At 38.0% G+C, this 26510-nt stretch overlaps 2 pseudogenes; both read left to right on the plus strand.

Annotated features, from left to right (window-relative positions):
* The first annotated feature begins 3329 nt into the window (after window positions 1–3329).
* On the plus strand, window positions 3330–4341 carry LOC121139481 (annotated as a pseudogene).
* Window positions 4342–16962: 12621 nt separating this feature from the next.
* The window catches only part of LOC101822664, a 55407-nt pseudogene continuing 45859 nt past the window's right edge, over window positions 16963–26510 (plus strand).

A 26510-nucleotide genomic window follows, 5' to 3' on the forward strand; every position in this document is an offset into this window, starting at 1 on the left:
CCCCAAATAACACACAAGACCCTGTATTAGTTATGAAGCTGTTGGCCTTGCTTGTTTCTTACTGGTTAGCTCTGACTTAAGTATTTACCCCATAATTGTTAATCTAAGTATTTCTCTTACTGGAGAAAAGTTTCTGGGCTTCTTATCCCTATGGAGGTTACATCTTGACTCCCTGTGTTTCTTCTTCCCAGAGTACTCCTGGACTCCTAGTCCCACCTATCTTGCTTCCCTATTGGCCAACAGTGCTTTATTGACATACACAGAACTTCCCCATCATATATCAACCACAGCTCCCCTCTCCCCTCCTCCTGCTCCCCCCTGAGCTTTGCCCCGCCCAACACTCCCCCAAGGGCAAGGCCTCCCACGGGGAATCAACAAAGTCTGATGTATCAAGTTCAGGCAGGACCCAGCCTCATCACTGCTCCCACCTGCCCATCAACGCTAGCAAGGTATCCTGCCAAAGGGAATGGGCTCCAAAAAAACCCATGTACTAGGAATAAACTCTGGTCCCACTGCCCAGCCCAACAGTTGTCACCCACATCCAAAGGGCCTAGTTTGGTCCCATGCAGGTTCCCCATCTATCGGTCCAGAGTCAGTGAGCTCCCACTAGCTCAGGTCAGCTGTCTCTGTGGGTTTCCCCATCATGATCTTGACCCCTTTGTTCATATAATATTTCCTCTCTCTCTGATTGGACTCCAGGGGCATGGCCGAGTGCTTAGCTGGGGATCTCTGCATCTGCTTTCATCAGTTACTGGATGAAGATTCTCTGATGACAATCTGATTAAAAGGGAAGGCCAGTTCAGGCACCCTCTCCATTATTACTAGGAGTCTTACCTAGAGACATCGTTGTGGATTCCTGAAGTTTCTCTAATACCAGATTTCTCCCTAACCCCATAATGACTCCTTCAATAAAGAGTTCTCTTTCCTTGCTGTCCCTCTCTGTCCCTGCCCCAACTCAACCATACTGTTTCCTCATGTTTTTCCATGTTCTCCTCCCAGTTCCCCTTCACTCTCCCCTCCCCCACCATCAGTGCTCCCAATTTACTTAGCAAAAGAAACATCCTGAGTGAGGTAACTCAGACCTAGAAAACAAGCAAGGTATGTGCTCACTCATAAGTGGATAGTAGTCATAAAAAAAGGACAACAGGGATACAATCTATAACCCCAGAGAAGCTAGGTAAAAAGTGGGACATGCATGAATGCCCCTGGGAAAGAGAAATGGATAAGATCCACTGAGTGATATTCTTTACATCCTTTAGAATTCATAGAAAGATAATATGTAGGAAACCTGATTATAAGATGAATAACCAAATCCACCAATGTATTTTTAGGAACAAAATTTATGTAAGTATTGTTTCACCTGTTGTACAGAAAACGATTGAGTATTGCTTTCTGTTAACTTTTCAAGTTCTCTATTATACAACTTTAATAAAAGTAATTTTTCATGTACAATAATAGCATGAAGCACACTAAACCATTAGTTATGGATTTCACTATTTAAACTGAATAGTAGTAAATACTATAAGTCATTCTACCATGCCCATTTGATAAGCTTACCTAGTAATTTTGCATAAAATTTTATGTATTTAAAAGCTATCTACCAACCTGGAAGCAACCTAGATGAGTGGGTAGAGAAAATGTGGTACATTTACATAAGGGAGTGCTATTCAGCAGAAAAAAAAAACAATGGAATCTTGAAATTTGCAGGCAAATGGATGGTACTAGAAGAAACCATCCTGAATGAGGTAAGCCAGTCACAAAAAGAGAAACATGGTATATACTCCCTCATATATGGATTTTAGACATGAATCAGGGGAGTGCCAGCCTACAATCCCACTGCCAGAGAGTCTGGGAAACAGAATCTTCAACCAATGACTGATGGAAGCAGAGACAGATACCCACAGCTAAACACTGAACTGAACTCCTGGAATTCAGTGACAGATAGGGAAAACTGATGAGCAAAGGAGTTAAGAGTGGGCTGGTTTAACCCACAGAAACAGTTGACCTGAACAAGGGGGGACTCTTGGTCCCCAGACTGATAGCTGTGTGGAAAGCATGGAACTGATCCAGACACCCTGAATGTGGGTGTCAGTGAGAAGGCCTAGGTAATCTATGGGGCCTTAGGTAGTATTTATCCCTGGCATACAAATGGACTTTGGTTGCCCATCCCACAATGAAGGATGCTCTCTCAGCCTGGACTCTTAGGGAAAGGCCTAAGTCCTGCCCTGCATGAAATGACAGACTCTGTAGCCCCTCCATGGAGACTGGGTGAGGGACTGGGGGGCCTGGTGGAGGGGTGGGGGGAGGAGAGGGAAAGGGAGCTGGGATTGACATGTGAAGCAAGCTTGTTTCTACCTTAAATTAAAAAAAGGAAGAAAAAAAAGACTTTGATTATACCAAGAAAAAAGAAAAGCTATCTACTACTTGCTTAGTATTTAAAATTCAAGAATAATTATACATTTATTTCCTTCTATGTTTCTGGATTTTGATTATTAAAGGTAACAGTAAATATGACTTCAAGAACCATTCACATTTTACTTACATTTTCATTGCTTTACAATTCTACTAGAAAAAAAGCAATAAAATTAAGATGGAGGGGTCTAGGAGATAGTCCAGTGAATAAAAAAAAATTCATCTGACAAGCATAAGTACCTGAATTGGAATCCATAAAATTGGTAATTTATATCTGTAATCACAGTGTTCCTAAGGTAAGATGGGAGGTGGAGACAAGATAAGCTTAGAAAGCTTGCAGGTCGGGTATTCTGATGTGTGAAAGATCAACTACAAAGAGACTGTCTCACACAAGTTAGGAAGCAGGGAGCAATACCTAAGATCATTCTCTGACCCCCACATTCTCACTATGATATGTTCATGCCTCCACACAGATGTATACACATACATGCACACGTGTCATATTGACACAAAATAATATAAATAATATTTAAGAATTAAGTTTAATTGAACAGTATTCTCTTTTATACATCGTTTTCATTGTGTGTGTTCATTTATAACATATTGTACATTTTAAATAAAATATTACGTGGTATTCTTATGCAGGAATAGGTTTATGCATTGTTATTTTGCTTGACTCTACAAAATGAATTCAGTTTAAGCAAGAGCCATATATATAACTTGTTTTTTTTCCATGATGCTATGTTGAAAAGTATTCAAATATTTCTTTTGAGGCAAAGGTGATATTCTAAGAAATTTAAACACGTTAAAAAAACACTTCAACCTGGCGTGATTCCATCCTGCGTGTCTGTTCTGAGGAGCAGCAGGCAGTTTCCTCCGTCTGATATCTCTCACACCAAAGTGCGTGCCTCCACCTCATGGAAGACTCGATGGACATGGACATGAGCCCCCTTAGGCCACAGAACTACCTTTTTGGTTGTGAACTAAAAGCTGACAAAGATTACCACGTTAAGGTGGATAATGATGAGAATGAACACCAGTTGTCACTAAGAACGGTTAGTTTAGGGGCAGGAGCAAAAGATGAATTACACATCGTAGAGGCAGAAACAATGAACGATGAAGGCAGTCCAATTAAAGTAACATGGCAACTTTGAAAATGTCTGTACAACCAACAGTTTCCCTTGGGGGCTTTGAAACTACACCACCTGTGGTCTTATGGTTGAAGTGTGGTTCAGGGCCTGTGCACATTAGTGGACAGCACCTAGTAGCTGTAGAGGAAGATGCTGAGTCAGAAGATGAGGAGGATGTGAAACTGCTAACTATGTCTGGCAAGCAGTCTGCTCCTGGAGGTGGTAGCAAAGTTCCACAGAAAAAAGTAAAAATCGATGAAGATGAGGAGGAGGAGGAGGAGGACGACGATGATGATGAAGATGATGATGATGATGATTTTGATGATGAAGAAACTGAAGAAAAAGTTCCAGTGAAGAAATATGTACAAGATACCCCAGCCAAAAATGCACAAAAATCAAACCAAAATGGAAAAGACTTAAAACTGTCAACACCAAGATCAAAAGGTCAAGAGTCCTTCAAAAAACAGGGAAAAATTCCTAAAACCCCAAAAGGACCTAGTTCTGTAGGAGACATTAAGGCAAAAATACAAGCAAGTATAGAAAAAGGTGGTTCTCTTCCCAAAGTGGAAGCCAAGTTCATTAATTATGTAAAGAATTGCTTCCGGTTTACTGACTAGGAGGCTATTCAAGATCTCTGGCAGTGGAGGAAGTCTCTTTAAGAAAATGGTTTAAACAGTTTGAAATATTCTGTCTTACTTAATTTCTGTAACAGTTGATATATCTGGCTGTCCTTTTTATAGTGCAAAGTGAGAACTTTCCCTACTTTGTTTGATAAATGTTGTCCAGGTTCCATTGCCAAGAATGTGTTGTCTAAAATGCCTGTTTAATTTTCAAGGATGGAACTCCACCCATTACTTGGTTTAAAGTATGTATGGAATGTTATGATAGGACATAGAAATAGTGGTGGTCAGATGTGAAAATGTTAGGGAAACAAAAATACACATGTGAAATTTAATATTTAGTATTTTAATAAAAACACTTCAATACTAAAGAAGACAGAATGTTTTCAAGTGAATGATCGTTTCTTTTGATTTTATTTAAAAAGCACAGATCAGGGGCTAGAAGGATGGCTTGGTGATTAAGAGAACTTGTTGCTCTGGCAGAAAAACTGGGTTCAATTCCCAGTACCCATACAGTAAGTAGCTCACAACCATCTATAACTTCAGGTTCCAGATCTGAAGCCCTCTTCTGACATCCATGGACATCAGACAAGGATGTGACACACATGTGTATATGCAAACAAAACTCTCCTACACATAAAATAAAACAAATAAATCAAAAAAGAAGCGGCAATTTAGACCAACCATATAATTACAAGTTGCTAAATGAAAGCACATAAAACTACAGACGAGGGAATAGAGAGGACTCCAAGGTTAAAAACACTGCTCTTGTAGAAGGCCTGAGTTCAGACCCCAACATTCACAGCAGGCAGCCCATCACCTCCTGTAATTCCAGCTCCAGCAGATCTGATACTCTCTTCTGGCCTCCATGAACACCTGAGCTCACATGTATGTACTCAACACATGGAGACACACACATACACATAATTTAAAAAATAAATATTTTTTAAAAACTGCTTATACAGTCATATTACCAAGCTATGATATTAGGGAAGACTCAGAGATATTTCAGGTCCAGTCAAGAGGAATGAAACTGAAAAAACCTGGATTGATGTTAGACATTTATGAGAAAAACAAACAAAAGAAAACAAAAAAACACTGACTTCCTAAACTGAAAACTTATGAATAAAAAAAATCAGATGAAGAAAATTATAGGATAATAAAGGTGTAGTCCTAATTCTTTATATGCATTATGGCCTAAATAATCAAATTGTTAAAAAATGGACAATGATAAGACCTTGAATTCTAACAACATATTGTATAAAAGTATCAATTTTTATAGTGGAGTGAAGGATATTGAAATTGGTTACTTTTTAAACATTTATTTTAGTTTTTAATCATCTGTATATCCATGTGTCTCTGTGTGGGTACATATGAATGCATGCATCCGTACAGGCTACAGATGTAAAACCTGGAGCTGGAGTGACAGGCTGTTGGGAGCAGCCCGATGTGAGTGTTGGGAACTGAACTTGGTTCCCTGCAGGAGCAATATGTGTTCTTAACTGCTGAACAAGGTTTCCAGCCTTGGAATTTTTTATTTTTAAACTTGGATATATTTGCACTGCAGCTGGATAAAATATGAAGAACCAGGTGAGTATACTCAGGAAGGAGGGTGTTGAAATTGGTATTTGCCCAAGGCACTATTAATTTATTTTGCTTGATGTATAATAATACTAATGAGAATTAAATAAAGTGTTCATTTGTGCAAACAAGTCCATGTGAGGAACTCAAATAGGAGTTGAGATTCTGCCGTGCATATATCTCAAAAGCAAAATGAACAGCACTGAACAAATAAAAATTTAGAACAAATTTGTTTTGCATCAGAACTTCTCTTTAATATATTATCTATGGTGAACTATATCTTCGGAATGTTTATCATCATTTAATAAAATTCCTATCAAATCTGTTTATAATATAATTTAGACTAGTTAGAAATGGTTATTTGCAACAATATATGCTTTTGAATATTATAATTATTAACTGTATTCACCACATGGTTTGTTTACAAGACATGCATATTTTTGTTCTCTAATTAAAGTACAAAAGAATGTTCAGTTCTTTGAATGCATCACAGTTATAATTACATAAATAGCTAGGTTAGTTATCGGTTGCTAGGCAACAGTATCATCATAAACTCCTTAGCATAAAACAGCAAATATTAGTGTGTAGATTCTGTAGTTTAGAAGCAGGGGAACTTCTTTGCCTGGTCCATTTTCTGGATGGGAATTCAGGATTCAGCACAGAGTGTGGCTTGATCTAAGGCTTGACTTGATCTGATGCACTTGTTCCTTTTCTCAGCTGACTACCACAGCCCTCAGTTACTTCCAAATGCCAGACTGAGTGCAACCGACACCCAAAGAGGTAATTTATCTATAGGATAACTGTCAAGAGTTGTTATCATGGATACCATCCTAGAATCTATCTACTATCAATGATACCAATAAAACAGAGTAAACATTTATAATACAGTAGAGAACAACTTGTCTTTTGTTGAAGAGATATTTAAAATATTTTTACAAATTTGTTGTTGATGTTTCTCTTTGCTTTTATTTATTTAATGGAAAGATGTTTCATGTACAAAACATTTTTTTCCAATGACTTTTTCAAAAATCATTCTTGTATGTGCTTTATCCACTCATAATCTTGATCATGAATTCTTGATTATTCTGAAAGGACACACAATATTAATCATAGACATTTAATAATGATCCTTAATAGCCTTACTCATTATAAGCAACACTTATTTGCTTGTACTAATCTAAGAAAAACAAGTATATTTGCATCTAATAAAATAATATCTCACTGGGTGTTGGTGGTGCACACCTTTAATCCCAGCACTCTGGAGGCAGAGGCAGGTGGATCTCTGTGAGTTTGAGGCCAACCTGATCTACAGAGCGAGTCCAGGACAACCTCTAAAACAATACAGAGAAATGCTGTCTGGAAAACCAAAAAGAAAGAAAGAAAGAATATCTCATTCCTTGGCTATGTCTTCACAAAGAAAAAAAAATGTAAGAATATCTACCAAACACAGCCAAATTTCCTTGGAGAGGTCAATGCCATCTGTTCACATTTCATCTCAGTTTGTTTATGAGATGGCATGTGCCATTCTGACATCATTTACATACACTCATAATTAACTTTATTACAGGGCAAATTTGAAATAAAATAGTCAACCCCAAAGAATCCCTCAGTGGTTGTTTACATATCAAAATAAAAAACTTCTAAGTTGCTCCATTTTCTGTTGCAATTAAGAACTGTTTTCTAGTTAGTCGTAGAAGAAGCATGGAAATTTAGCTTTCATACTACCATTTGCAGACCTGAAAAGAAGACTTTAAAAAGGTTCCAGAAAATATCCTTAGCAATAAAACTGATTTTGTATTCGCTACAATTGGGGAATTTTGAAAAGAATGTGAAACTACTTGTTGGAAGTCATTAATACAATAAAATTTCTGTGTCTGTGTTATGCAAGTGCACATGTTCTTGTGTAGACATGCAGGTACACATATACACATATGTGTATTATATGTCACTTCATCCTTTTAATGTGTCTTTACCTAAAAAGTAACCCCTGTCTATCACTATTCATTATTTAAGTTTTAACAGTCTCTGGTGGTTCTAATCTATGGATGGAAACAGGGAGGCAGTAAAACAAACAAATCAACCTGATCTTCAGTAAGTAGTCCTAATCCTAAAATGTGTTGTCCTCCAGGGAAAAATGCCATTACATACTAACATCCGGCTGACCAGCTGACTTTTTCCACACAGCATTCCAGAACATTAAGTTTTTATGAGAGAATTAAGTTTTTATGAGAGACTAAACCTGGAAAGCAATGATTGCAGTGGACAAATGAGAAAACAGCCAATACTGTTTTGAATAATTTGTACTAAATTAAGATTATCCAAATTTATCAAATTAAAACATGCATTTTTAAATAAGTGAGACAAACAGAAGAACAATAGCATTGCAATAATGAATAACAATGCTGGATATAAAACTGAAAATACAAATACAAGAACATGTATAATTTTCTTAGTCTTTCTATAACTAACACTACTCTTACCCTTGAGTCCCCAGTTATGTCTGTTGAAAAAATATTGAATTTTGTAACTTGAAGAAAACTCAGCAATGTGAAACTTAAAACTAAGCTATATTGCAGTAAATATTCAATTAGAAGTTTCTAGAAGAAAGCAGTGGGTCAAACCATTGTTTCCTACTCACTAGTCTGGCATGCATCACAGCTCTGCTTCAGTGTGCCTGCATCAACTTATGAACCACTAGCCAAGAGGAGATAACAAAGATCAGTCTGCAAGGGCAGCTGATCATCTCAGCTTCATCTGGTTACCACCAGAAATTCTACCAGAACTTTCCGTATTACAGGAGAGCAAAATATTTAGCTAGAATCTTGTTTTTGAGACAGGGTCTCTCACTTTTACCAGGATTTCGCCAATTTCAAAAAAGGTGGAAGGGAAAAGCCATCTAAGTCCTTTGAAATTGGGTATAGAGCTACAGGATTTGAAATTTGCCCTTCTGGGTTTTGATCTTGCTTTAATACAGTATTTCCTCACTATGTCCTCTGTCCTCCCTTTTGGAATTATAAGGTATATTCTGTGCCAAAGTATGTTAGACACATGTGATTATTTGCTTTTTCATTTCATAGAGTTTACAATTAAGTGATTTTAATGATTCTTAGGTGAGACTTTGGACTTTAAAATAGTGTTCAGATTTTAAAAGACTCTGGGGACTTGTGAGATTGGATTAAATGAATTTTGCATTGTGATATAGAGTAAGCCCATGGAGGCCTGGGTGAGAAACATGATATGAATGATAATGTCCCCTGACACATATTTGAATACTAGGCCCCCACTTGGTGGAACTATTCAGGAAGGATTAAGAGGTGTGGTCTTATTGGAGGAGGTGTGTCACTGCGGGCGGGCTTTAAGATTTCAAGAATCTATGTCATTGCCAGTTAGCTGTCTATGCCTCATGCTTATGGATCAAGAGGGAAACTCTCAGCTTTGCTCAAGCACCATGGCTGCCTACCTGCTGCCTAACTTCCTACCTGTCTACCTGCCTGCTGCCTGCTGCCTGCCTGCCTGACTGCCTGCCACCACACACCCTGTCATAATGATCATAAACTAACACTCTGCAAATGTGCGCCACAAATTTAATGCTTTCTTTTCTAAATTGCCTTGGTCATTACTTTTAGTCACAGCAATTGGAAAGTAAGACACATGTGCTTGGGTTCCTCCAAGAAGTTTTAGGTGCTAAAACACAGTGTAATGACAACTTCAAATTGTTATTAATAATATAATTACCCTACCAATTGCATATATGCAAATGATCAAATAAGCTAGGATGTATGTAAGCAAGGAAAATTGCCACTATGTCTTGGTAGTTGTATTTTGTGATGGTCAGAATACCCCTTTGTGCTCAAATACCTTTGAAGTTTTGGTTAGATTCCTTCCACTACACCAAAATATAAGATGCCCAAGAACTCTTCTAATTGCCACACTTGTGTACTAGTGAAGGGTCTGAATCTGCAAGAAATTCACACTGCCTTAGAATATCACCTGCACTGTGTCTTTGACACACTTCCCCTTTGATTTTCATGCCATGAGGACCAGTTAGGTCCAATATAGAATATTTTGGAAGGGAAACAGGGTCATCTTACTTAATGAATATGCTACACACATAATAAATATTCATTAAAATCTTTTAATAATCTAACACAGAACCCAATAGGCTGCTAATTCACCTTCAGGTAACCTTATTTCAGCTTGTTTCTGGAGTGTGCTATTCAACTTGTTTTGCTAAATAAACTTTTGCATAAGCTCTGTGTGTGTGTGTGTGTATGTGTGTGTGTGTGTGTGTGTGTGTGTGTCTTGGCTGAAATTTTTTCTTAAAGAAGGAAAGAGAAACTTCCTCTTGTCAAATGCTACCCAACACCATAATGATTGAATACTTTCTAATGCATATGGCTTCAGAAATACTACTTTACACTCCTCATGTAGCCCCCAAATGAGCATCTTAACTATGGTAAACTACTCATAGACTCTTAGGAACAAGGATTAACATAAAATGAATAGAAGGACCTTCTTAGAATAACAATAAAGGACATTTTCCCCCATGACAGAGCTTAACACAACTGTTGAGCAAAATGGATAAAATGAATGGGTAGAATAGAGAGGTCAAAGGGTCATTGTTTAGGGAAATATATCATGGATAGATTACCTGGTAAATTTGGTAAACTGAAATAGCACTGAAGTAACTTCATTAACTAGGAAATGACAGCATTTAAATCATAAGAAATTTACCAAGCAATGGCAAAAAGTAGGAAAAGGTAACATCCCTCACTCAACAAAACCAAGTAGTCTAGACCTCAGTGTCATCAGAAACTCTGGTTTTTCACATTGTTATTTCCCGATGTATTGGTTTACTACTATGACTTAGTATGACCAACTAGATAGTTTTAAAAAATGAAAATTTACTGTTTTAGTTATGGGCAATGGAAGTATGAGAATCAAATGGGTTATTTTTGAGATTTATAAAAGACACTCCATGCCTCTTCTCTTGTTTCTTGTGAATTACTGGGCTTCTTTTCCTTTTTTGGCTTCTGCAGGACCACTCTTATCTCTACTTTATTCACCACATGGTATTTTCCTGCTTGTATGAACATTCAAATGCATCTTTTTTTCCTCTCTCTCTCTCTCTCTCTCTCTCTCTCTCTCTCTCTCTCTCTCTCTCTCTCTCTTTGGTTTTTTGAGACAGGGTTTCTCTGTATTGCTTTGAAGGCTATCCTGGAATTCACTCTGTAGACCAGGCTGGCCTCGAACTCACAGAGATCTGCCTGCCTCTGCCTTCCGAGTGCTGGGATTAAAGGTGTGCGCTACCAAGGCCTGGTCCAAATGTTTCATTTTGTTATAGACATCTCATATAGCTGAGAGACCAGCCTTATACAAATTCATTTTAAAACACTTTTCAAATAGTTACTTTTTTATGTAGTAATTGTTAAAACTGAGGATGAATTTCAGAAGGATACAACTCAATACCAATACATAGCCTATGAAGTGTTTTATATACAAGCATCAAGACATGAGTTCAATCCACAGAACACATGTAAAAAGCTGAGCATAATGGTGCATACTGGGAATCCAGTACTGAGAAGACAAAGGCAGGCTATTGGCCTCTCTGTAACATGTACTCTTTCCCGCCAGCTGCCTGGGTCCCACTGCTGTCTCTGCACCCAAATAACACATGAGATACTATGCTAATTGTGAAGCTGTTGGCCGTTTGCTATGGTTTCTTAATGACTAGCTCTGATTTAATTATTAACCCATAATTACTAATATATATTCTTATAAGGTCTTATCTTATTGAGAACACCAGACTTACACCCTTTCCTCCCAGGATCTCCTGGCAACTCCTACTCTTGACTACATTTCCCAGAATCCTCCTCGACTCCTAGTCCCAACTATCTTGCTTCCCCATTGGCCAACAGTGCTTTATTTATCAACCCATAGAACAAAATATACACAGGAGGATTTTTCCCATCATCATGTTGTAGCTAGTCTACTTGAGACTTTTCACTACACTAACCTTTTCTTCCTACATGACCTCATGAGGTTATCATCATTCCATTTCAGCAAGGAGTAATTCTGACCCCTTTCCCTACTGTTGATATTACAGGATAATTTACACCTGTTAGAGTTAGTTTTCAAGTATTCAGGGTTGGGATTGGAAGGAGGTGTTCAGACTTGGCATCTCAGATAAGTTTAGGGTTTAGATATGCTTATGATAGGATATAGGTAGATTATAATTTGTTTATCATCTTTGATGTATATATGCTCTATATATATATGTTTGAGACAATTCAGTTTTGTTTTAAGTCTAAATCTTTTCTTTAGACTAAAAGGGGAATTGTAGGGAGAGATCTAATGTACCCATAGAGCTGACCACACCCATCTGGGTGTGGTCACAGGTACATAGAGTATATGGGGTTAAAAGAGCTAGGGGGAGGAGACGCTTTCTCTTTAGGTTCCAGTTGCACCCTGGAGAGCAGCATGAAGACTTTTCGTTCTCGATTTTCTTGGCTTCTCACGTAAGTGATTTCTCTCTCAGTAAAATATCATAGGACATTCCTATTTGTGTAGATTAATATTTCTGCAATACCTCTCATTTGCCATTACATCCTAACTGCAGTTTATACTCCATCCACTCCTCCCAGTTCTCCTTCCCACCTCTTCTCTTCCCCAGATCCATTCCTCCTCCATTTCCCCTCAGAAAAGGACAAGCCTATCAGGGATTTTTACCAAACATGGCACAGTAAGTTACAATAAGACTAGGTACAAACCTTTATATCAAGTCTGAACACAACAAACCCAGTAGGGTCCCAAGAGAGTGTGAAAGAGTCAGAGACACTCCCCTCCCACTGTGGAAACCTAGTGCAATGGAAACTTCCTGGAACCTATGAGGGTGATCCTAGCAAGATCTCCTAATAATGGAGAATATACAGAAGACTGACCATCTTCTGTAACCAGGCAAGGTTATTAGTGGTGGTATTGTGACATTGTTGGGCCTAAAAAAGCCTCAGATGTGAGGCCCAGTGTAACCTCCTGAGCCTGGATAGAGTCTGGTGACCTGTCTCCAGCCTGTAACCTCCACATGAGAGTGGCTCAGCCAAACCTGATGTAAGACTACCCACTGCCTAGCTACCTGTCACCTTGGTGGAATATTGGTCCTTACTCCTCATATACCTTACCCCTTCCTAAGATTCCCATCCCCTACCTCAGCACTATATAAGTTACTGCTTTGACTTTCCCCTGGTAACTAATGGAGGGAGGGTCTTAGTTGTTGACACTCACCATCCCACTCAGCCCCAGGAAGAGACTGGCTGGACCAGCCCTTCCCCTGCTTTACCTGCTGGAGGACCCTCTTGACTGGTGCCCCATGTGAGGAAAGACTCTTCAACAGAAGAACACTGATGGGCCAATCGGTCTGCAGGTGAGTGTACCCCATAAATTATGGGGCAGTCTTCATCCAAATTAAACCCTACCCTAGAATCTTTATGAGTCCTACTTAAAAGTACAGGCCTTAATTTTTCTGATAATCAGGCTCTCCAGGCCTGGGGCTGTTTGCTCAAGATTGTTCCCTTGCGGTTGGAGAGTAGCCTTTTTGATTGGGATACTTGGGATAGGGTTGAAACCCTAATTAGGAGAGCTCAGGTGGAAAGGGGGGGGATCCTCCCTACTGTGTCTTCCTTAAAGAGTTGCTTCCCCTCTCAGCCCCTCCCTAGGGAGAAGAGTGGGAAACCAATCCAGGAAGGGACAAAGGGAGATAAAGAAACACAGGAAGAACCAAAGCCAAATCCTAGTCATAGATACTGGGACTGATGGTGCAGTGATAAGAAAGGAAGAAGTCTGACTGTGGGGAAGTATGCCCTTTAGTGGTGTTAGGCTTAACGGCTAACCTCCTGGATCAGGACATACTTGGAGAAGCTGAAACTTGTATCTCTACTAACCATGATAATAGTAATAAGGACCTCTATGAGGAGATACTAGACCAAAAAGAGTATGAACAACAATTTAAACAAGGACAGGTCAGTAACCCTAATTATAGAGATGATCCTTATTTTAAAAAAAATCAGACAAAAACATTTCCGGATTCACCCCCAGTCCTAAGGGCCACTGCTCACACCCATACCAAAAATTCAATGGGTGCCTGGGAATCCTGTCTGAGTTGAACAGTGGCCTATATCTACCCCTAAATTACAACTTCATATATTAGTTGAGCAACAATTAGCCTTGGGGCATGTGCGGTCTTCAACAAGCCCCTGGAATTCCCCAGTTTTTGTTATAAAAAAGTCCAATGGCTCTTACAGGCTTTTACATGATTTGAGGAAAATAAATGAGAAGGTAATACCTTTTGGGACCCCCCAAAGGGGACTCCCCTGGATTCCAGCCATTCCCAACACCCATTATTTAACTATTATTGATATTAGGGATTGCTTTTTTTTCTATCTCATTACATCCAGATGATGTAGAAAAGTTTGCATTTTTCCATACCTTCAACAATTTTTTGCAGGCCAGATCTAAGATTTTAAATGGACCATCATACCACAGGGCATGGCCAGTAGCCCTCCTATTTGTCAATATTATATGTTACATATTTTTCTTCCTTGATTGGTCATCCTAATATTCTATATTTATATGGATGATATTATTTTGGGTTGTCCCTACCTATCTGACCTCTGAGATCTTACTGCCAAATGTCTTGCCATATTAAAGGCCAATGACTTTAAGGTGGCTCCTGAAAAGATTCAGACCTTTTAAGATTTTTGCGTCCCATGTTATTTTTGAATACTGACTCTACTGTTAAACTCCAAATTGACATTCAGAATTTTTATACTTTGCCCAAGCTCCAAAAATTATTGGGGGAAATTAATTGGATAAGGCCCTGGATTTCCATAACTACCAAGGAACTGACTCCTTTGTTTGACCTCCTAAAAGGTCATGATCATTCATCACAGATAATCTGATCTCCTGATCATTTACAAATTTTAAATAAAGTTCAACAGGCCATAGACAAAGCACCCTTAAGAAGGTATGATCCTCTTTTGTCCTTCACCCTTTACGTTTTTCCTGGGTAAATGTTGTATACCACCTTATTAGCTCAACATTGGATTCACCTCTTGATTGGTGGTATCTCCAGAGTTTATTCAATAACCAATCAGATTGCTGATTACATTGTTAAGGGCAGGGACACCTCTGCCCTACTGTTTTGCACATAACCTCATCTTATTGTAACTCTCTTTAAGACAACAGATTTCACCTGGCTTCAGAGAAACAATAGAAGGATTGCTATGGCTCTTGAGGGGTTTCTGGGTAAACTTGATTGTCACTATGATCCTCACAAACAGATGAGCTCCTTCTCTAGGTTAGAATGGAGGCCCCTCAGACTTTTTTTTTTTACCTCAACCCAACCCTGGCTTTCTTACTGTGTGCACTGATGGGGGGTGCCTGGGTACTTCTTTAGTCATTTACCCTCCCTTAGAAAACAGTAAGAGCCAGTGCCCATAAAGTCAGTCTCTCATGAATTTGAGGGGTCAACAATTTAAGAAACTGTTTGCTGTTGTTCTTACATTAGACACTATTCTAGAGCCGTTTAACTTATTCTCTGACAGACTTTATGTCATTAATTTGTTACCCAACTAGTTGAGGCCCATATTAAGCTGGACTCCAATCCTATATTGCCTCTAATGATTCAAGCCCGCTCCTTACTCAAACAAAGGATTAACCCCATTTTTCTTCAACATCTCAGGAGTCATCAAAATTTACCAGGATTTCTTTCTGAAGGAAATAATTTGGCTGATAAATTGGCTTTTAAGCCTCAATGTAACCGATGTAATACTGTTACAGAAGCTACACGCTTCCATCTACTAACCCATGTTAATTGGAGGGGTCTTAATCTCAAGTATTCACATGTGCCAGTCTAGGACCTTAAAAAGATTGTCGGAACTTTTGAGTCCTGCCAGCCATTCCTTCAGATACACCCCCCCAACTACCAGAAGCACCCTCGAGGGCCTTTCCCTAATAATCTTTGGCAAATTGATGTTACTCATTGTTCTCCAATTGGAAAGATAAAATATATTTTTCTCTTGGTTGATATTTTTTCCCATGCCTACTGGGCACTGGCACACGGGGGGGGTTGTTAAACATGCTATTAGCCATATGTTTCAATGCTTTACCACCCTTGGATTGCCTGATCAGATTAAGACAGTGCCTAATCAGATTAAGACAGATAATGGCCCATGCTTTGTAAATCGGGCCTTCATGGACTTTCTTAAGACTTGGAACATCTCACACTCCACAGGCATCCCATACAATCCTTGGGGCTAAACAGTTGTGGAAAGATATAATCAAGTTCTCAAGTCTCAATTACAAAAACAAAAGGGGGAGTCAATACCCCATATGACCAATGAAAAAGGGTGTTATTCACCCTAAGTATTTTAAATTTTTCTAAAAAAGATAAATACCTGTCTCGTTTTCAAAAACCATTGGTAACCATCGGTTACCTACAGTTCTATTTGGGTCAGATAGAGGGACCCATTGATGGGAGTCTGGAAAGAACCAGACCTCCTCCTCTCAGCAGGGAGAGGATTTGGATGCCTTCCCTCCATATCCATTTGGGTACCAGCCAGAGACCTAAAATATTTGCCCCAACAAGTGGACAATGACCATCACTTCTGCAGGGAGTGCACTACCCCTGAGAAATGTGTCTTTGTTCCCTCTCCAGGAATGAATGAAGATGTGGGTGATGCTGCTCTTCCTGGTATCGATGATGCTCATCCAGCCCAGTGATAGAGGATTTGGAAACCCACATGAGATATCCTGGCTGGCATGATGGGGAAACCCTCTAGCTGCCAGGGTGGAACATACGTGATCAGGAATCATTCAGAACAAGATCAAAAGACTTCAGAAGGATTTGGAGAAGAGATGGCAGGACCTCCAGGACAACCCGCTGTGGACTGTCTTAAATGGATTCCTACCCTACCTTCTCCCCCTACTTGGGCCTCTCCTCCTTCTTCTCACCTCCTTATCCTCACCATCGGGGCCTGCAATTTACTCACCAACAGCTAGAGGCAGTAAAACTTCATCAGGTCAAAGTTCATTATCATAGTCTTGCTACTCAGGAGTCAGGCTCCTTGTGACTGGCAGTCCTCATATGAGCATCCGTCCCCTGCCCTCTACCTGACCAGTGATGGGCAACTTCTCAGACAGGCTTGGATGTCCTAAGACAGGTCATGGAGTGGTATTTTAACGAGCTGGATACATGGTACTCAATGATGGGCAAAGTTCCCCTTGGGGGACCACCTAAGACAGAAGCCATGATTTCTGCCATTCTTACAAAAATCAAAGGGGGAGCTGTCTTAAGAATTGGATGTGAGGCCCAGTGTATCCTCCTGAGCCTGACTTGAGTTTAAGGCTTGGATATGAGGCCCAGTGTAACCTCCTGAACCTGGCTAGAGTTTGGCGACCTGTCTCTGGCCTGTAACCTCCACATGGAGGTGACTCAGTCAGACCTGATGTAAGACTGCCCCTTGCCTGTGGCGTCCATGTCAGAAGCAAGTCCAAGGTATCGGGAAATGAAAGACAAGACATTTGGCTGTTTGTGCTAAAAGAATGCATGTGCATGCCCTTATTGTAAGTGCTAAGAGGTCTCTCTCTATTGTAGAGAGGGAGCATCCTTATATGCAGACTTACAGCACAGTGGAAAAACCCCAGGTGGAAGAGATCATGTTTTCCTTCTGCTAGATGTTGATGTCAGTGGGGCAAAACCTGGGCAGTAAGCCAGGACTAGAAAACAGGATGTACTTTGACTGAAAAACAGGATGGACTTGTTGGCTGACCATTGACTCACAGAGACTCCATAGGGGCTGGGACTCACATCTACCTAGCTACCTGCCAACTTGGTGGAATATTATTGGCTCTTCTCACATCACCTTATCCCATCCTAAGATTCCCATCCCCCTATCTCAGTCCTGTATAAGTTCCTGCCTATTAAAATAAATCAAGATTCTGCTTCGACAAGCAGAATGTGTGTGTATTTTTCCCTGGTAACTAATGAGGGGGGAGGGTCTGAGTCATTGACACTCACCATCCTGCTCAGACCCAGGAAGAGACTGTCTAGACCAGCCCTTCCCATGCTCTACCTGTTGGAGGACCCAGCAGGACATCAACCCAGCTGTAAAAGCTTTAACCTACAGTCTATCCTGCCCACTATATGTGCAGGGGCGATGGAGGCACAGTTCATATGAGATTTTGCAACCAATGATTAGTCTAATTTAAGACCCATTCCTGACACTGCCTGTAATACCAAGAACTGGAGGCTAGACAGCCCAATGACATAGGATAGAAAAAAATCAAGAAAATAATTCCTAATGATTTTGTGTTATACTTATAGATTGGTGCCTACTCCAAGTATCATCATAAAGGCTTCCTCTAGTAGCTGATGGGAGCAGATACCCCCCCAATTCTAGTCATCTCTCCCTGTACACTCTTCCTCCTTCTCTCCATCCCTCATCCACAAGGTCATTCCTGTTCCCGTCCCCACGTGCCCCTATGCTAATGGCAAAATTCTATTTCCCCTTCCCAGAGAGATCGATACATTGACTTAGAGCACTTGTTACTTAGCATTTCTGGGTATGTGTGTTATGGCATGATTATAATTTACTTAATAGTGATCCTGGGGTGATTTGAATGTGTGGGCTCAAACTGAGAGGTTTCAGAGGAGAGGGATGTTAGTATGTGGCCTAGAGACCATTCTTGTGATATTTTGATGAAGAATGTGGCTGTTTTCTGCCCTTGTCCAAAATAATTACCTGAAGTTAAATTGGACAGTTTAGGACTAACAGAATTGTTAGAGAAGATTTCAAAATGACCTAATATTGACTGTGCAGCATAGTTAGTGACCAGTCTTATGCAGGAAAACCTGATGCTAAATGCAGTAAGGGAAGTTGTGACCTCAGGGTATGACCGGCCCAGCTAAACTTCCAATTTGTGAAAAGGAATTAAAAAAGTTTAGGACCAGGTGTGGTGTCCAATGCCTTTAATCCCAGTTCTTCCCAGGCAGAGGAAGAAGAATCTCTGAGTTTGAGGCCAGCCTGATCTGTAGACTAAGTTCCAGGATGGCCAAACTTAAGCAGTGAAGGAAACCACTGGATAAAAAAAGTTAGTGAAAATTTATTTGAATGAGAAGCCATGTTCCAGCCCCAGAAAGTAGTAGAACTTAGCTTTGGCTGCATAATTCTGCCTTTAGAATCAAGGATAGAAGAAAGGGGTTATGGAATCTTCCTCCATAACTAAGAAAAGCCACTGAGGCCAGGGATATGATAAGCATATTCTTGACTGGAGGCCCAAAGAGGTCATTGCTTGAAGCCATTAAATTCGTATTCCTAATTTTATCATGAATAAGAGCTCGATATTTTTCTTTATTGACTTAGTTACTACTTTGTAGTTCTTAAATAGCTCATGAATATATTTGAAGGTTTGATGATATCATTGTATAAAGATATTTGCTTATTTGAATGTTTTGAGTTATCAGTATATTATAGATTTTACTGGACATCTGGAACATTGAGTTCTTGTGTATGGGGTGAAAGATGAGGTAATGTGATACAGACATAATGAAACTTTATTCTATACATTGTAAAATTAATACTTCTGACTTGAAAACAATTTTATTTTTATTGAAAGTGATTTTAAAGAGTAGCTGGGTTAAGATTTTAAATTGAAACTGAAAAGTGTTACTCCTATAAATGAGATCTTGTTTAATATCTGTCAGTTGTTCTGTCTTAGTTTCTAAATCAGGGTATAGATGTTAATACGTGATAACATGACATACCTAACCAAGAACACTTAGTCTAAGCTCCAGAACGTTCTGAGCACGAAGTATAACATCAATCAACTTGGAAGTTGAACTCAGGGTTTTTATTTTTTCCTATGAATCTCAACATTTGAATTGAAGCCAGAACTTTTGAACACTTTAAGAGAGTATGCTTTCAAAGAACAAGGAGAATGAAGTACTGTATTTCCTTAGCTGTTTCTTGACTTCCAAAACTGCTAAAACTGATTTAATCACTTCTTATGGAACTGATATGTCTATATCTCCTATCTGTTTGGACCAATAGAAATGGCAAATCAAATCCTTCAAAAACCAACCAAACTTTTCCAAAATATTTTGGAGTGTGTATTACAAACATGAAACATGAAACATTGTCCTTATTTCACTAATTTCTTCATATTAGGAAAATGTTTCAAAAAGGGACATTTGATTCATTTATTGTATATTTATACACACATTAATGAATATTACACATAGCTCTTCAATTCATGATTTTAACCTTGACAAAAAGGTTATTACTGTAACCTTACAGTAATAAAATTGTCATCCTTTGTTTTTATATTTGTGTATGAAAGGACTTTTCATCAATTAACGAGAAACTTTAGTATGTAGAAAAGTTGAAGAAACGGCCTTTAGAGAAGCTGTTACTTTTGTAACAAGGGGGTTATTTAAGGTGTTGGGTAAATGTAAACATAGCTTATACTGAGTTTAATAGTTTAAAGAAAGAGAAAAGAAGACTGGTTCATCCTTTGCAAAGACTAGAAATTCTGGCATCAAATTTCTAACATGCTTAAAATCTGTGGAGAGCCGAATTCATTTTATGAATTTGTACAAAATGTAAGAGCTAATTAATGAGATAAATCACATACATTTAAAATTGGCCTAAAAGTTCTCTATTTTCCAAAGTAGACTGTTATTGTCTAGAACTATTATTGTGGCATTGGATTTATTCATCCCACATATGAAGAAAATGATCACAGCATTCCAAGAAGATTGAAAATATAACTGAGATTTTAAATTCCCACTATTTTCCTGGCTTTAGATTGGTATGAGAGACCTGAAATATTTAATAAAATGGTTTTCATAAAATGTATTTATGAGGTAGCAGACTGGCTGCTGGGTGAATCAATAATCCCATTTTATGTGAATACTTACATTTGAAGTCTTTTACCCCAAGCGGCATGTCACATTCAAAAGTGGCATTGTTCCATAAAAGTCGTGATAATTGTACTGTGCTTCTTAAAGTAGTTGATGCTGTACATAAATCCTTCGCAGAAATCCATTAGCTTCTTCTGTCTGTTAGGTAGAGAGCAATAAAAATCCCAAAGGACATGGTACTGATGATGTTTCCTAACGGTTTTGACTGATAGTCTTAAATGAGTGAACTTTAAAAATGATTGTGGTTTTATTTCCTAAAGGAAAGAAAATATCATTTCTATTCCTTATGCAACTTTATCTATGCTAAATATGAATCATTTAGTAGATGCCATGTAAGATGGTAGCTTGTAGTGATAAAAGAAAGCATGTATAATCCCCCATGGATCACTAGAAAGTAGGAACTTCACACACCATGTGCAAGTACGACAATTTAAAATTTCAGACATTTGTAAAAGTAATACACTTGTTCACAATGGCTATTTAATTACTTATGGAGATAAATATGCACACTAATATGTGAGGTTGTCATTATATAGAAGAGGGAAAAATAGACTTGTGGGTTAGATGTTTGTATGTTTGTGTTTTTTGAGACAGGATATCATGCAGCCTCATCTGTCCTTGAACCCTTACCACCTCTGTCTTTACCTGCTGCGATTATGTGTACCAGCATCCCAGCTAAGCAATTCAAAAACATTTTTGAAGGCCACAGCAAAATATTTAAGAAAATGTCAATAAAGTATGTCTTCACTATGTCTCCTTGTTGTTCAGCCTAATATTTATACACATTTATTAAAAGTAGAAGTGGTTCATTAAATGACCAGAAAATCTGTGTTAGCATATACTTTTATCTGAAACCTTAAAGTGCACACACTTCCTGCCATATTAGAGTCCTTACCATTCATTTAGTCTCACAACTTTAACTTCACTCATTTTATTTGCTAGTTGGGTCTCAACATATTTGAGCCCCTAATCAAGAAGTAGCACATTATACATATGGCATTCCTTAGCTTAATGGATGTCTTGCATCAGGTCACAAATAACATATTTTAGTTAAAACTCTCTGTAGCAAACGATACATATAGGAGCAAAGTAGAATTTTTGGCAATTGGGTATGGTTTATTTTTTCTAATTGTTTTTTTTTGTTGAATAAGTCATTGAAAATGCAAAATATAGTTATACATATATATAATACATGTATAGCATTATATGTAAGTTCACCTGTTCTATTCTATAGGAAAAGTTACAAGGCAAATACAACCTAGTTTATCATGATGATAAATTTTCTCTATTCATTAAATAACAAAACAAAAAGTGTGCACCAGCCTCCCCCAGAACAAACCAAAGATTGTTTCCTCTCAGTGAAATGATCTTAGTTAATAGGCTAGGAATCAAGTTTAAAGGTATTCTCATACCTGCTTACATACAACAGCAATATGCAACATGATTATGCACTGTGTTGTGTTCCTTCCAATTCCTAATTTCTAGCACCTCAGAATGTACAATGACAATGTATTTGGACATAAGACACTTAAAGAGGCTAATAAGTTAAAATCAGGCTGCTGTGGTAGTCCTTAACCCAAACTAGATGGTGTCTTTATAAAGAAATGGAAGTTTAGACACACCAAGGCACCAAAGAGATGTGAGCACAGAAGAAGGCTAAGAAAAGACAGAACAACAATACAATCTCTGCAAGAAAAGGTAGACTGGGAAGAAACCAAATGTGCCTGAACATTGAGCTTCGATGTCAAGGCTATGGAATTATAAGAAATAAATTCCCAGTGTTAAAACTACCCAGTGTGTAATATTTTGTTATGGTAAGCTCTAGCAAATTAAAGTTAATACCACTAATTCCAATTCAATGACATCAAGTTCCTTCTATTTTAAACTTTGTAATTCCCTTCTTTGAAATGATAAACCAGGCTCCTATAATCTTTAATTTCTGTCCACACAATGTATCCTGAATAAGCATGTCTCTGTTAGTCCATGTTAGGCCATCTCTGTTGGATCTTGATTGTATGTAGTGACACTTTTTGATGAAGTACCATCTTTACATGGACATGGCTCTGTTCCCACCTTCCATGTCACAAACCACTATTGTGTTTCCACTCATTCCAAAGCACTGTGGCTTCACAGGTAAATGTCCATGCTATATTCCTCAGCAATCAAATTCCTCCTTCTCTTGAACCCCATAAAATGGAGCCCTGCTTAGTAACCTGGGGCCCTTGAATACTTTCTTATTTCTGTGTCCTACTACTTGTCTGCAGCATATCTGATCCCCAGTATCACTTCAAACAAAATTTTATTGTTTGAAATTATAATTGCATCTTTCTTCCTTCCCCTTCTTCCCTCCAAATCCATCCACACGCCCTTCCAAACTATTGCTTAAAAAATAATGTTTCCTTTATACCTGTAATCTGCATGCCTCTTTATTCCAATTACTTGAAAACAACAAGAACCTAGAAATAAATGATCCTGAAGACAATATACAATAACAATTTTTATATATTCCCCCACTATAGACAATGTAGGTGGCCATGCAATTTAGAGAACAATGAAAGAGTAAGATCACATGGTTTGACTAAGGAATTAATCCAAATTACAAATTTTGTCTTTCAGATATTATCAAAACATTCTGACCCTCTCCTAAATCTTACACAAAATGCTTTCTTGCCACAAAATGCTAACAATATGCTCCAGAAATGCGAATACATAAATTCAATTGGAAAGTGAAAGACTTATTATAACCATAGATTTAAAAAATGCAATGCTGTTCCTTGTAAAACTATTTATTTCAAAATGGATGTTCTAAGAGTCACAAATCCCCAAATCCTAAGTGTTCATGTGTGTGATTGAACCTATGGATGCCCTCATGCATATCAAATGAGTGCTCTAATTGATCCTTTGACTTTACACATTGAATTTTATTTTCATATCATTTTGTTTCCTGACTTCCAACCTCGCCTGAATATCCCAGACTATGCAACAATTGTTGATTTATTTGATGTCTTCAAAGCCCTAATTCTCTTCCTCATGTTTCATACTCCTGAAAAGAACTTCTTCAACTGCAGGGATCAGTTCACATTATTCTTAGATCACTACCTGGAGGAATAATGTCCCATTGTTAAACATGAGACTTAGGTAATTTAGTTTTACTTTTTTCCTTTCATTTGTCCTCTCCACTGGTACACCAAGTCTACCGTGCCCTTGTGACTCCTTGAGATGATGTTATGTTAGGATGTGGTCCAACTTGTGTCCATATAAAACACTCTAATGACTCTATCTAAACCCAGTTTACTTTCTCTCAAAGCATTTGTTTATCTCTTTTTAAGTTTTAATCAAACTCCAGTTCTATGAGCTCATAAAATTTAGAGCAATCACAAGAAGCTTGAGAGTGAGTCCCATTTGGTTCCTAGCACTTGAACAAAAATGAAAGGACATACAACATGTCTTTCCATAGGGGTTACAACACTCCTTCCATAGAGATTTCAATACATTCTTCAATAGGGGATAAGGTGGTACTTAAAATACTGGCATGTTTTACTAATTATTTTCTTCAACAAATTTTATATCTCATTGAAACACAGAAAAACAATATTGTAAGATTTTCAAGCAATTTATATTATACTAAGAAAAACAGCATGTTGCAAAATATGATCAACTATTGATTTTGAGATGGGCTGAGGGATTGAGATGGACTCAAGGGTAGTTTCAGTTGTCTCTGAAGAAACTCACTTCTGTAGCTTTTCATCTAATATTGACTTTTTAATAGCCTTAATAGAGGCTTACAAATCATCTAAAGGGTTTCTTTGGTTATCTAGTTTGGCTTCAGCTAAAGAACTCATTTTTAACATCATGCTATCTACAGGGGTTTTTGTTGTTACAGGTTTTTTGTTTGTTTGCTTTCTTTTTTTTTTCTTTTGGTATAGTAGTAAAACAGTTTTCCAAATGAAGAAAAAATGTACAATTACTTAGAAAGCTTTATCTTCTCTTTATCTACTTCTTTCTCCTGAGTAGTATAAGTCACAGCTGAAGAACCTTTCATTGCCCTTGGTAACAGTGTTGCATTTTAAAAGTCTAGACTACTGCCAGGAATGCAGGCTCTGTACTTTTGGACAGATACTAAATACTTTAAGAGGTTTTTGTTTGTTTGTTTGTTTGTTTAAATTAGAAGCCATCTCATTATTTCAGAGATATTCAACAGAACTTAAATGTTTTCTTTTGACATTTAGTCTAACATTACTTTCCAGATCTTAAAACAATTTTAGTTCATCCAAAAGTGACGAGAGTTTGTCTCTTAAAGATATGGCAAATTAAAATTTAATGTTAGCTTTTAGAGCTAAACTGTAGAATATAGGTCCCAGGGAAACAAGAGCTTGCCAAGAGCATAAGAACTCAACCTTTCTGATTTGGACTTTATAATTTTCACCATAAATATTTCTGGAGAAATATTAGGGTTCCCAATTAACTATGTCTTTTTATGGATAGTATTAATACTATACTTTATCAGAATTACAACTACATAATTTACGGAACCAAGAATTTTAAAGGTCCAAGTGTTCTTAGAAATCCCACAACTAGATACAGTGGTAAAACAATCTTATTGAGAGTCTACTCAAGATTCTGCCTTACACCATGGCTCATGAGTAGACCTCTTTGTATGCTGATTTTCATAGCTCTTAGTTTCAGATAGGAGTTTTCACCCTGATATGTTATGGCTTGACAAGAATTGCTTTCAATAAACAGGGTTATGAAATTTTGCTCTATGAAAAGGAAGTAGCTTTACACCATTGAGATAGGGTTATCATGTATTTGGTACTGTAAAATAAAATGACTAAGTACATCTTTAGAATAAGATATCAGATGTATTTCTTCACTGGGAAATTTATTGAGCTATAACATAATTTTTCTTGAGAATTGTTATGTAGTCTTGAGAATAATTGCAGTATTGGTTTTATTTCAATCTAAACAAGTTATTTGCTGACTTCTAGATTAAGAAAAAAAATCTGTGATAAACGTAAAATCTGAAAGCCTCTACATAAAGTACTTCATTAGGAAACAGACTGAGATAAACACTTTATCCAGTTACTACACTCTTTTTATCCAAAACTATCCTTAGAGCTATTTTGTGTGACATAATTTTCGGTCTTCAAAAAGTTTGCTTTTAGTAAAACCATGACAGAATTTACCTCCTCTGATGTTTGAGTTGAATAAATCTGTCACTGTGTCTCAGTACATTAGTGTGCGGTTCAAATCATCAAATGAAATTTTAATAGTTTCACTATAACAAAGTTACACTAAGCCCTCCCTCTTTTATCACAAAAGTGAACCTTACAGTTTGCTTTATACGCATGGGACAGGGGATACATATTTTAGGTACCATATTTTGTAAAAACTACTCTGAAGACGAAATGAAGTTCCTGCTGGGGTTTTAGAGAGGGAAGCTGTTTTGTTCGTGCCTAACTTACAGCAGGCTATGTACTTCCAGACAGAAGACCCCTGCTGTGACAGCTGCAGTCCCTCCTTTGGTGCAGCTCTATAAATGGAGAGTGGAGTGTGTTTTATTTCCCCCTGAACAAAACCTCTCTGTAGTTTACACATAAGAGATCTTTTCATGCTTAACTGACACTTAGTAAATAGAAAGTTTCTAAAGCAAGATTCTACTATTTTGTTTAAAATGAAATCTCAGGGGAAAGTATGTTGCCAATCGGTACACTTGGTGGGCTGGCTAGGAAGATGATCCTGTCTCCTATAGACTCTCCTTCTTTTCCTAATATTTTAACACTCAGTTTT

This window comes from Mesocricetus auratus, unplaced genomic scaffold, assembly GCF_017639785.1.
Source record: "Mesocricetus auratus isolate SY011 unplaced genomic scaffold, BCM_Maur_2.0 Super-Scaffold_15014, whole genome shotgun sequence".
Lineage (NCBI taxonomy): Eukaryota > Metazoa > Chordata > Mammalia > Rodentia > Cricetidae > Mesocricetus > Mesocricetus auratus.